This window comes from Stenella coeruleoalba, assembly GCF_951394435.1.
Source record: "Stenella coeruleoalba genome assembly, chromosome: 5".
Classification (NCBI taxonomy): domain Eukaryota; kingdom Metazoa; phylum Chordata; class Mammalia; order Artiodactyla; family Delphinidae; genus Stenella; species Stenella coeruleoalba.
In genome coordinates this window covers 25,612,207-25,626,190 of record NC_137150.1, presented here as the reverse complement: position 1 = coordinate 25,626,190, position 13,984 = coordinate 25,612,207, and the positions used below count along the sequence as shown (strand labels likewise).

The window sequence follows — 13,984 nt, the reverse complement described above, 5'->3', positions numbered from 1 at the left end:
CAAAAAGGAAAGAAAAACAAGTGGTGGTGAAGATGTGGAGAAAAGGGAAGCCTCAAACACTGTCAGTGGGAATGTAAATTGGTACAGCGGAGATTCCTCAAAAATTAAAAATAAAACTACCATATGATCCAGTTATCCCACTTCTGGGTATTTATCCAGAAGAACGCAAAAACACTAATTCAAAAAAGATATATGCACCTCTACGTTCATTGCAACATTATTTACAATAGCCAAGATATAGAAACAACCTAAGTGCCCATCAATGGATGAATGGATAAAGAAGTTGTGGTGTATATACAATGGAATATTACACAACCATTTAAAAAAAAAAGAAATCTTGCCATTTGCAACAACATGGATGGATCTTGAGGTTATTATAGTAAGTGAAATAAATCAGACAGAAAGACAAATACCATATGATTTCACTCATATGTGGAATATAAACAAACAAACAAAAACCAAAATAAATGAACAAACTGAATCAAAACAAACACATAGACACAGAGAACAGAGTAGTGGTGACCAGAAGAGAAGGGCATTGGGGTGGAGGGTGAAATGGGTAAAAGGGATCAATTGTATGGTGATGGGTGGAAACTAAATTTTTGGTGGTGAGCACACTGTAGTGTATACAGAAGTAGAAATATAATGTTGTATATATGAAACATATAATGTTATAAGCCAATGTTATCTCAATAAAAAATTTTTTTAACTAAAAAACAATGCAAGCCACAAACATAAAAGTTTAGCTGGAACAAGAGGATGCAGGAGGATGGACCTGGCAAGACGGTGTGGGTCACATTAAGGAGGACTCTGCATGTCAGGCCACGAGTTTGGACTTAATCCAATGGACAATGGGAGCCATTAAAGTCTTTGGTCTCCCAAGGAATCCTGTGCCTCAAATCAATAGAAACAACTTTGTATCTAAGATGTATTTACTTTATAACTTCTTGTCAAAGTAGAGCATTTTCATGCTATCCAGAATTCACAAAACAAATTAAAAATCAGCTTCCCATATTGGATAATTACTTTCATAGTCATAAGGTGTTTATTCGTCTGGGGATGAGTTTGGTCTTTGGTAGAGAGTTTTACTTGTTTCAAAATAAAGGGTCAGATTGAGCTGATTTACATCAACCTCCTGGGTAAGGAGTCCAGATGGTTTCCATTTGGTTCCAATTGGAAACAGCCAAACTATTTTTGTGCTCGCCCCTTTGTGGACAAGAGGCTTTTGGCCTGCTGCTTGGAAAGTTGAACTCACAATATTGTATGAGTCAAAACCCCCATTCAGAAGCCTGACACCCTTTATTTTCCTTCCAAATGCATGACTACGAGAACGAGACAACTTTACATTTAGCAGCCATCCGCAAGTTGATAGAAGAGGCGAAGTATTCCATTTCTATGCTTGCAGAAGGTAGATGTCTGTTTGTCCAAGCCAGTCTTGCCTCAAAGCATCACTGAATATGAAAAATTATTAGATCAGTGTTGCTCAAACTTGAGCCGCATTAGAGGCACCTGGAGGCCTTGTTAAAACACAGATTGCTGGATCCTGCCCCCCCACCCCCACCAAGGACCTGGATCAGTAGGTCGGAGATGAAGCTGGAGAATTTGCATTTCTATTACGTTCTCAGGTGATGCTGATGCTGTTCGTCCAGGGCCCACATTTGAGAACCACTGTTTTAGACGTGAAGAGAATCAGATTGCCTACTCTTGATTTATTTTGCTGAGTAAAGAAAATCAGAAAGCAGAGTGAGGCTCCTAGATGCCTCTTCTTTGCCATGGAAAGCACAGAACAAACAGGGCCCAGACCTGTTTCTGTTCCGGCTTCTTTGTCTCTTCTAGACCCAGTCTGGCCGCCTCTGAGCCCCATGGCTCTGTACCAAGGGTTTACAAGAACTGTCGACCCTGGGCCTGGTGGGTGATCAGCACTCACTCGGGTGATGTCTGGCTTGACTTATCCTAGTCACAGGCTTGTCAGGTTCATAAAGAGCCAGAAGATGGCTGAAGACTGAAAGTCACCGAAAGGTCATCAGGAAGAGTCATCTGCAGATAAGGCAGCTTCCCTGTGCCCCGTTCAGTCCCCAAGCTTGGGATTGATCAGACCCTAACTACAGCACTAATGCCACCCAGGTGGCAAATTCACTTCCCAAAATAAAGCAGTATTGCTTATATCAACGGCACAGACCATAGGGACGCTTAGTGGCATTAAGGAATGCAAGGTCAAGTTCAAAAGTCAAGATGAAATCTTCAAAACAGCTTTATTAGTTCCAAGTCAGGAAGTTACTGGTTATAATCCAGAAATGATTTTATCGTGAGTGATAGCTAAACAATGGAAAACGTTGTGGACAGGTTCCAAAGTCCAAGGTGTGAATCATCCAACACTAATTACACTTTGCTTCCTTAAGTCCTGCAATCAATAGAATTTATATTCTGACTGATAGACTTCTGGTAATTACACAGAAAATCACGTATGCTCCCTGTTGATGGAAAGAAGCTGTTTTAATAAGTTAAAAAAAAATCAACGTCAAGAAGAAGGTCCTACCAGGACCTGGCATCCACAGATGAACAAATGAACAAATTTGAGTACTGGTTCACGGTCTGATGCCCACAGGAATGTGTGATGCTCACCTGTTGGTCTCAGAAACGGCTAGATGAGGACCCCCTCTGGGGAACTTCTGGTTCCATGAAAATTTACACTTGACCTTTGGGAGTTGGCCCATATGGGAAACAGAGCTCTCTCTGGAAGGAATGAGAAGAGGTTCATCAACTGGGAAAGAGAGGGCATTCTAGGTAAACGGAACCACGTGAGAAGAGGCTCAGGGGATGAAAGCGCCTAGAGTGTTCAGCATATGGGAAGTGTGACATTCACCACAGAGTGGTCAGGTCATTGGTAGAGGGCTGGAGATGTAGCTGGAAAGGCCGGTGGAGCCCACATGGCCAAAAGCCATGAATGCTGTTAAGGAATAGGGCTTTCTCCTGTGAGCAAAGGGGGAGCCGTGATGCTTTTGCAGCAAGACACTGACATAATAAGAACTGGATTTTTACAAAAAACCTCCAGCAGCCTTACAGAACTTGTTTTAGAGATAGGGACATCTGGATGACGGGAGATGAGTTTGAAGGTTTTTACAGTAGAAGATAAAGTGCAGAACTGAGCCTGCAGTGATGGAAAGGTAGAATCTAGATATATTTAGGAAGGAGCATTGACAGGACCCAGTAGCCAGTGCAATGAGGGTGGTAAGAAAAATTCTGAAATCAGGGACAATTGGGGAATCCTGGCAATTAGCCAAAGAGAAAATGGGACAAAGTTCAAGGTAGGGCAAGTCCACACTGGATCTGTGGTGTGGTTCCTAAGGGAGGTATGCAGTTGTCTGATCCTCAGGCAGTGGCAGAAGGGGGACATCTTACACACGGAGGTTCTCCATCAGGTTGCACCCATTCTAGGGTTTCAATGACGTGAAGTCCAGACGTGCAGCTGGAAAGCTAGGCAGTAATATTTGCTGTGTACTACATGCCTCTACAACCACTGTTTCACCATGCTTCCCAGTCAATCTTCACAATACCTCTAGGAGGTGAGTATTATGATCTATATGTCAGCAATGAGGATATTTAGGTTCAGAGAAGTTAAGTGACTTTCTGGGGCGTCACACAGCATTTTTCAGAGAGGTTTTAAACCTGGGGATTCTGCTCATTTCAGTACACCACCCTGTCTCAGGCACAACTGGCATCGCTATATCATTGCTAGATTCTCTGAGACACAGGAACATAAATTAAAGTGGTCATTGTTGGTGAGCTTGTTTTTGTTTTAAAGTAAAGGAACTGTAAGATTAGGTAAAAATAGTTTGGAGTGAATACAGCTGGGGTGGATCAAGTATTACCAGAGCTGAGCATGTACTTACCCTTACTCCAAGGAATTTGTTTCCCATCCAGAGAAAAGAATGTGGTTCTGCTTGAACTTTAGTTAGAGGCCTGCAGCAGGAAATCCCTGTGCTAAAGCAGCATCAGCCTTCCTACCCTCTAACAGGGCACTGGGACTAACTAGAGGTCTAAATGCTGGCGCGTGCCTTGGACTAGCATTTTCCAAATGGCTTATTTTTCATGGGCCCAGGTGACATTGTTACCTCTCTTACCACCAACCGGAGGGAGATTTGGATTGTTTTTTCCCATAGGGATGCAAGCTGGACCAGGCCAGTCACAAGCTTGGAAGCTCCCTTCCTCTCCAATGGCACACATTTATGCCACGCTGGCTCGGGTCGGGGTGCAGACTGGCTGAGACCATTTCGTTTCTTTCCCTGCAAAGCTGAGTGGCTGCAAAGGAATTCGGCCTCTGGCCTTTGGCCTTGGCCCCCTTGGCCTCATGCTTCATCACTGCTGCTTTCTGGCATGCCAGAAGGGGGCAAAAAGAAATGAGTGCCACGTGCAATTAGGATCTACATGGTTAATCATCCTGGGCAGTCAACTCTTCACAGGTGTTTATATTTGTGAAGAGATTTCAAAAATAGAAAAATCATATTTTATTCGTGTTCATGAGTTGTCTTAGGGCATTATTAACCACGCTATGCTTGGAAAAACAATGAATGGTGAGATAAAATTTTCCACAATATGATTACACTGTTATTCATTAATTCACTCATTCATTCAACAGTTACCTACGGTGCGCCAGATACTGTGCTAGTATACTAGCACTGTTGTATTATTCATAATGGCTGTCATTTGCTATCATTCCCATACCCTGAATGTAAGGACAAATGAGATTTGGACAAGTTTGGCTTATCCCCAGTAAAACTAAAGGATGGGCTCGTTTTCACCCCTCCAACTATGTTTCGAAGGAAAAGCAATCCTGCCTATTTCCTTCAATAACTCAGCAGATTAGATTCATATCCAAATAAACCAACTGAATCTTTTTTTTTTTTTTTTCCGGCACGCGGGCCTCTCACTGTTGTGGCCTCTCCCGTTGCGGGCTCTGGACGCGCAAGGCTCAGCGGCCGTGGCTCACGGGTCCAGCCGCTCCGCGGCATGTGGGATCCTCCCGGACCGGGGCACGAACTCGTGTCCCCTGTATCGGCAGGCGGACTCTAAACCACTGCGCCACCAGGGAAGTCCCTGAATCTTTTTTGAAAGCATGCTTTTTTTTTTTCTTTACTGGCAGAGTAGAATGATCCAATGTCAAATTTATCACCTTTCCCTAAAAAGTCTGTTGTCTTTCATGACTTGAAAACATCCCCTGAGTTATCATCCACTCTCCTCTCTTCCCACACACTAGTTAACATTCACTCTCAGCTTTATGAAGGCAGGAAGTTTTGTCTCTTTTGTTCCCTGTTGGATTCCCAACAGCTAGAACTGTGCCTGGCACATAATAGGAGCTCAAGAATACTTGTTGAATGCTGAATGAATTCAAGTACAGAAGAGTCCCATTTAGCCCTGGGGTTAGGCTCTCAAGTCAGCATGTCAGGCAAAATTATTGTGTAACTAAAGGACCCTTTTTTTTTTTGGCCACACGGCTCGCAGGATCTTAGTGCCCTGACCAGGGATTGAACCCGCGCCACGGCAGTGAAAGTGCCGAGTCCTAACAACTGGACCACCAGGGAATTCCCTAAATGAGCCTTTTTTTTTAATTTTATTTTTTTATATAGCAGGTTCTTATTAGTTACCTATTTTATACATATTAGTGTATACACGTCAATCCCAATCTCCCAATTCATCCCACCACCACCACCCCCGCCCCCTGCTTTCCCCTCCTTGGTGTCCATATGTTTGTTCTCTACATGAGCCTTTAAAATCCCTTAAACTGCCTGCACGAGACAACATATAGATATATTATCTCTAAGTTCCCTGCATTTTCTTCCCCGACTTTGGAACAGATCACTGGTTTTCAGTCGGGCCCCCGCATGCAGTAGTTGGCTGGGGTTCCGAGGGTCATGTTGCACACAAAGCGTCTACCCTCAAACGCTTGGAGGCCCGCGGGAAGTGATAGGCTTTGAGACTGACTGGAGGTTCAGCTCTCCCATCTCACACTTATAAGTGGATAAGCCAGCGTTATGTCCACGGCTGTTTTCTCCATCCCCTTGTTTTTTTCTTTACCAAACTCCTAAACTTGTAAATCAAGTGTGAACATGATGCCACCCCACAGCACTGACCCTGAACTTTGTGAAATCTGGATAGAACACGGATGTACCAGACTCCAGGACCACTGAACTCAGTCATGAAGTCTATGAAGGCAGGACAGTTCTTCCTCCACATTTGTCCTTCTAGAGCTCAAAAAATATGACAACTTTGCAGGCTCTTTTAGAGGGGTGAATCCCTGTAAAAGGGCTATCATTTCCCCGGGATCAGCAGACAATGCATTCAGCTTCTACCGAGAACTTCTGGAGACATCGATTTTCTCTTTAGCCAAAGTAAAGGCAACAATTTAAATCTTAAATGAGATTTTCTTTCATACAGAGCAATTTTGGGCTTGCTGTTGTAAAGAATAAAGGACGTACTGGGGGCTTCCCTGGTGGCACAGTGGTTGAGAGTCCGCCTGCCTTTGCAGGGGACGCGGGTTCGTGCCCCGGTCCGGGAAGATCCCACATGCCGCGGAGCGGCTGGGCCCGTGAGCCTGCGCGTCCGGAGCCTGTGCTCCGCAGCGGGAGAGGCCACAACAGTGAGAGGCCCGCGTACCGCAAAAAAAAAAAAAAAAAAAAAAATGTACTGGGTATTTTAAAAAGGACTTCTTAAATTATATGTATTTCCTTGACTATATTGCCAAATGCATCCACTCACACAAGTAAAATCAGTATAATCTTAAAAAATAAAATCAACTTAGCTGGTCGAATGGGGGAACTATTGTCTAAAAATAATCAAATACTCTTATCTTTTTACAGGAATCAAGAAAAAAATTAAAGATTTGACTGAAGCTGCTCCTTGTTTAGTGAAGTTGTATTTGGCAGATAATGGCATAGTTGGAAAAGGAAAAGAAGGAGCAAATGATTTGCTGGAATTCACTCAAATTGTAACAAGGTGAGTAGAAAATTAAGAGGCTTTATTTGTTCACCTTCCAAAACGAGGTGCTTGGGTTAATCATGGGGACAGTGATTTAACTGCATCTTGTTAACAGTGCCAAGTGAGATTTTTCAGCTGAGAGGGAAGGAGTGACCCATTTTGGTATTCGCATGTGATCTTATGGGAAGGCCTGAAATCATAAAAATGGCATGGCAGACAGTTGTATGTAAGCCCGCAAAGGGGTCTCAAAGACCTCACTAGAAGCCCCATTTCAAGAAGTTGGCAACTAAGGAAAGGCAAGAGGTATGACTTCCAGATTTTTCTTCCCTAAGGTCAAGATATGTAAATTTTACAATGTAAAATGTAAGCAAGTGACCTGAGGAAGAAAGGCAGCCTACTCAAGAGGGAACACTCCTTTGTGTATGATTACAAAGTCATCCCAACCTCCTTAGGGAGAAAGAGCTATTCTCAAAAGCTTCTGGAAAACAGAGTATTTCCTTGCCACGTTTATCTTCACAACCTTGAACGTCTCCACTTTTCTGAATCCACATACCCAGTAGGCCAAGCCACAAGTGAGCATCTGCAGCACTGCAAGAAAGCTTTCTGGATTGTCTCTAGGCTACACCATCTTAGGACCTCAGTACTTACAGCACCTTGGGGCAATCAAGGGCAACAGAACATAGCCAAGGTCTGAGGATTGAGGGCTTGACTGAAGACTGTTTATTATTTTAGAAGAAAAAGATTCCTTCTCTAATATACTTCCTTATTCAGAAAGGTTGGGAAGATTTACAATTTGGATAGCTTTGCTGTGATTTTTATAATATATTAATAAACTTCATTTTATTAAACTTTTAATATAGCACTAGATCTAATATATTGCTGATGTGCTGTCCTTTTAGTATATTGCTAACATTTTGTTAAGAATTTTTGCATCTATGTTCATGAAAGATATTAGTCCATACGTTTCTTGTAATGTCTTCAGATGGTATTGGGGATCAGGGTAATTCTGGCCTCACAGAATGAGTTAGGAAGTGTTCCCTCCTCTTCTATTTTATGAAATAATTTGTGTAGAATTGTCATTATTTCAACTCTAAATATTTGATAGAATTCACTAGTCTTCGAAGACATCTGGACCTGGAGTTTTCTTTACGGGAAGATTTTAAAACTACAAATTCAATTTTTTAATAGATAGAGGGCTATTCTGGTCATTTGTTTCTTGGGTAAAGCTTTGTTAGTTTGTATCTTTTTAAGAAATTTGTTCATGTCATGTAAGTTTTCAAATTTATTGGCATAAAGTTATTCATATATTCCCTTCTAACCTTTTTCATGTAGGATCTGTAGCAATGTCTCCTCTTCCAAGTTTGAAATGGATAATTTGTTTTCTCTTTTCCAATTAATCTGATTGGAAATTTATCAATTTTATTAATCTTCTCAAAGAACCAGTTTTTGGTTTTCTCTAATGTTTTTCTTTTTTCAATTTCATTGATTTTTTTCTTTTATCTTTATTATTTCTTTTATTCTGCTTACCTTGGGTATAATATGCTCTTCTCTTTCTAGTTTACTAAGGTAGAAGCGAAGCTTAAGTTATTGATTTTAAACCTTTTTATTTCAAATATAAATGTTTATATTAACACTAAGCACTCTTTCATTGCATCCTACAAATTTTGATATGTTGTATCTTTATTGTCATTCAACTCAAGCTATTTTCTAAGTTCCCTTTTGATTTCTTCTTTGACCTATGGGTTATTTAGAAGAGTGCTGTTTAGTTTCCACATATTTGTTAAATTTTTAGATAGTTTTCTTTGGTTGATTTCTATGTAAATTCTGCTGTGGGTGGAGAACACAATTGTTTTATGGCCCAGACTACAATCAGTCTTAGTAAATCTTCCATGTGCACTTGAAAAGAATGTGTATTCTGCTGTTATTGGAGGAAATGTTCCATAAATGTAAGCTAGGTCAAGTTGGTCAGAAGTGTTGTTCAAGTCTGCTGTATCTTTACAAATTTTCTGTTAACTTGCTCTATCAATTATTGAGAGAGAGAGATAATTGTGACTTTGTTTATATCTCCTTGCAGTTTAATCAGTTTTGCTGCAGGAATTTTGAAGCTCTGTTATGAGGTGCATAAAGATTTAGGATTGTTAAGTCTCTTGAAGAATTGACCCTCATTATCATTATGAAATCCTTAGTAATATTTCTCTCTTATCTCTGGTATTATTCCCTTCTCTGAAATCTACTTTGACTAATATTAATATAGTCTTTTGATTAATTATTAATATTCTTTTGATTAATATTAGCGTGATATATCTGTCTCTATCCTTTTACTTTTAACCTATCTATATTATTATGTATAAATTGGGTTTTTTGTAGACAGCATATAGTTGAGACCTTTTAAAAAAAATCCACTTGGGGGCTTCCCTGGTGGCGCAGTGGTTGAGAGTCCGCCTGCCGATGCAGGGGACACGGGTTCGTGCCCCGGTCCGGGAAGATCCCACATGCCGCGGAGGGGCTGGGCCCGTGAGCCATGGCCGCTGAGCCTGTGCGTCCGCGGCGGGAGAGGCCACAACAGTGAGAGGCCCGCGTACTGCAAAAAAAAAAAAAAAAAAAAAAAGGCTCCAGGAGCACTTTGAGGAACAGATTTATGGTTTCTCACCTTTTATCATTGAGGGTCCTAGTATCTACAAAGGAGGAGCTCAGTGAATGAATGGGGAGGCAAGGGACTTGTCAGGGGGCCTGCTAGCAAAGTCAGCTCCAGGGATCTGCTTAATTGAATATTTACTTGGGGTGGCTTATGCTTATGCATTTATGTTGGGGTAAGATTTGGTGATGGAGATTATGGGGCACTAAACACCTGTCTGCCTACTGGCACTATTCACCCTTGGTACCACATGGGTCTAGCATCACCTTCAGATTAGCTGGTCCAGGGTCAAGGATATCATGCCTTTTCTTTGTGATGAGGCTTTACCTAGCTCTGCTGCTTAAGTCTATCCCTAAAGGCAGTATCGATGGCTTCTTTGATTTTAAGGCAGGAACCAACTGCTGGTTTGGGTGCAGAACCCTGCTGGTTCTCCCCTCATGAACGAGGCCTCCCTCTGACCACAATTCACCGAACAGTGGTCTATAGGGCTGACGATTACTTAAAGCTGACCATTTGTTAGATTTTGCTTTCTGCTCTGACCACACTAAACATGATAGCAGGAACTGGCTACAGAATTTGTTGGGACCCAGTGCAAATGGAAACTCATGGGTCCTTGTTCAAATATTATTAAGAATTTCAAGATGATGATGATAGAGCACTAAACCAAGTGAGGAGCCCTTCTGGGTTTGGGGCCCTGTGCAACGCTGGCTGTGTGGAACAGGGATGTAAATACCACTAACAAAGTGCACCAGTGCCAGAATTCCTTCCGCGTGTTTTTTTTTTTAGTTCTGATGCTAAATACTTAAATCCTTTTGTTCTCTTTTTTAAAGTTTAAATATTGAGAACTACTGAAAATTAAAACATTTTCTTGGTTTATTTGAATCATGCTTCATGGTTATTTTCAAACAGACTGCCTGAGTTCACATCCCTGCTCCATGATTTAATCTCAGGCAAGCTAAATAACTTCTCTGTATTCCAGTCCCTCATTTGTAAAAATGGGATAATAATAGCGTCTAAATCAAGAGATTGTTACAGGGTAAATGAGATCATATATGTAAAGTGTTAAATATAGTGCCTAAGGCTCCAGCTAGCACCTTTATACGAATTAGAAAACGAGCCCCTCTGGGCAGATGAATTAAAAGGCACTACCTCTCACCAATGAGTCAGAGGAAGTTACCCCTTCCAGGTCTATGCTTCATGCCCTGGACTTGGCAAACAGAGCTTGGCTGGCTGCCAGCCCCACTCACACCCTTGGAAGGCCCCTTTGTGCCAAGCACAACTGCTTAAGCATGTGGGTGGCCATGATCACATCTGATGCATAGTGAATGCTCCATAAAACCATAGCTCTTGTGAGGCCTGTGTAGCATAGTGGTTAAACCCATGACCTCTTTGGGGTCATGGACAGAAAAGGGAAAAAAAATCCATGGCCTCTGGACTCAGACTAGATATAGAATTGTTGAGTTGTAAAGTTTGTCTTCAACACTCTCCACTCTCCTTCTGTCCTTCCCCTTTCTCCATCTCCTCCTTGAAGCATCCCTGCTCTCCCTCATCTTGTCTGAAGGAATTGGACATAGTCAGGCAGCTCAGGAAGCCAAAGCCTGTCCAGTGCTGATTAGACACACTGTTTCCTTGGGAGCAAGACCTTCGAGAGGCAGAGTCTGGCAGGACCATTCAGCCCCAGCCTCGAATTCTGGCTGCTCAATCAATAGAAAATGTGTACGGGAGGCAAGAGAATGGCCTTGTATACACTACTGACCCTAACTGAAATTTCATATCCCCAGCACATGGTAAGGGCTCAAAATTCTTTTATTGATGGTCATAGGATAATTTCTTTCAGTGCAGAGGCCACGTGTTAAATTCCTTTGAATCCCTGCAATGTTAGGCACTTAATATGCATTTAGTAAGTATGAACTCAGAATTAATAGCATCACTGATATTGCGTTTTGCAAGATGCTTTCATAGAAACTGCTTCATTCTGTTTTTCCACAACCTTATGAAATAGGTAGAACTGCCCTTTCGAGGCCAAATTTACAGATGAGGAAGGTAAGACCCAAGAGGGCAGGCACATGGCCTGCCCATGATCACAGGGTTGACAAGAGGTAAAAGCTGACCAGCAACACAGGCCTTCACCCAGATTCCATGCTCACTCGCAATGCCAGAGATTCCCAAAGTCCACTTGGCAGGCCGAGACCAGGACATGAACGAATTTTCAATAGTCCTCAAAGAGATCAGAAAAATAAAGACAGGTAGAGTGTTCCTTTTCGTAAAGCTAATCTTGATTTAAAAAGCTATCCTTTATTTTGAGACTGTGCCCTTCCTAATTTTATATAAAAATATTTGTTCTTTTATAGTGTTGCCAGGTGAGAGTTATTAGACATACTAAAAGGTGCCAAACTGACATTTGCCTGTTCCCACAACTTATTTGACATTTTACTGGTAGGTAAAATCTAAAAGACTGAGAAGCTCTGCACAATAACACACCATATCCTTTGAATAAATAAATGAGTGGTAGATTTAAGGCAACTAAAAATCCTTATCCTACCGACGCACTTAGGAGAGGCACCCAGAGTATAGAGAGATTAAATTGGGAAAAAACCGGATTCCAGATGTCTCCAAATTGGGTCAGTGCCGCATCTTTGGGAGGGAGGTGGGGGAGGGTGGAGAGCACCTAAGGAAAAGAGCATACTCCGAAACTGGACTGTGTTTCTTTGAGTTACCACACTTGACACAGCACTATTTTGTTTTGTCATTTTCTCTGGTCAGCCTGATCAAATACTCTGCCCACTTAAGGGAGACTGACCTTGGAAACAATGTCCTGGGAGAAATGGCTGCTGCTGACATACTTGAAGCACTGAGAGCCAGAAAGACAGGTAGGGCATTTTCAGTTTGTGTTCCCCTCCACCTGTCCACGTCTACTCCTTCCCAAATGCAGCGCTACTTACAACTTGCTCCACTTCTTCCATTAAATAAGTGGCTTGAGCTAAGCGATGACCAGGATCACTGTCACAGGCCGGCCACCATTGTGTCGATGTGCCCTGTGATTTGCACAAAGTTCAAGAACTCTTAGGATGTCATATGTAGTCTTTGATCTAGGTAATGAATACTGTTGAAGTGAAAATTTCTCTGTTGCTCTTTCTTTTCTCCCTCTTCTCTCATCCTCACCTATTCTCTGAGGAATTCTCTCCCATTCTCTATTCTTCCCCGCAACCTGACCTGCAAAGATTTCTCCAGGTATCAACTGGAAAACTCAAGCACCAGCCTTCGTAAGATTCTGATGTGCTTCCTGGATAATCAAAGAATGGTTAAAGTGTGATTGGCACAGAGACAGCATTAACGGTGTTTTATGATCATGTAATCCTTTGAAAATGAGAGAATCACATATGGAACAAGCTGTTTAGCGTTGGCCACGCCTGTCCTGTCCTTCACAATACGCATGACCAGAATTAACAATAGCCAATCTCACTGCTGACGGAGAGATGAGGAAACGTCATTTTAAATAAAGCCTAATGAAAGACATCATAAACACAGTTGAAAGTCCAAATTCAGCGTTAACAAAAGCAGGGAGAAATCTTGGTGCACTATCTGGTAGGTTATGTGGAGAGAATTAAGTGATACAAGCATCCAGTCTTTTATCATTTCTATAATAAAACAGTTTTAGAGGCATGACATAATTCTAGGTTGCAGTTTTTTAACACTGGCAGTTCTAGGGAGAATTATATTACCGTCTACTTCATTGCCACTCTTAAACTAAAACTACCGTATTGCCATTTCTTAACAGTCAATCAAATGATTCCAAGATTTTAAGATTATCCCTCTATTTTTAGAGAAACAGAACAGCTACTTTGTAGTCCATTTGAGTTGAATTCAAACTCAACAGAATTATTCTGTTAAAATGAATTCAAATTTAAGTCTAATTTACGCTCAATAAACTGATGGCAGGTTAATGATTTCTTTTGGTTTTTCTTGGCACTGCAGCAACTTTTTCATTACACACTGCACTAGAAGACATTATAAAGCTGCAGGCAGTCTACTGACCATCTCTGTAGTGGGTGCTAATGATGGGTGGTCTCAGATGGTTTGATGGAAAATAATTATCACTGAGTATGTATTTGGAGCTGCAAAACATTGTGCTTGCTTAGTAAATGGTTCAATTTGCACATATAGGAAGATGATCATGAAATACCAACTGAAAATACTCATCTAAAAAACATTAAGATGTAATTTCTAGTTCAAGAAGTCAGTTTTTTCCCAAATGTGGTAGTATATATGCGTAGTTTTAATGCACCCATATTTTGACCCAAAATAATTGAGATATTTCTGATGGAGCAGTTCAATCAGATTGTTGCTTTGAACACCAAGAAAGACTCTTCAAATAGG

General features: G+C 41.5%; 1 pseudogene across 1 annotated transcript in view; it reads left to right on the top strand.

The window, feature by feature from the left end:
- Positions 1-13,641, top strand: part of LOC307187083 — a 34,057-nt pseudogene extending 20,416 nt beyond the window's left edge. The window contains exons 6-8 of the transcript in view: positions 6,903-6,990; positions 12,371-12,477; positions 13,583-13,641. The product of the transcript in view is annotated as an uncharacterized misc_RNA (transcript). The remainder of the gene's footprint in view (positions 1-6,902; positions 6,991-12,370; positions 12,478-13,582) is intronic.
- Positions 13,642-13,984: the final 343 nt, after the last annotated feature.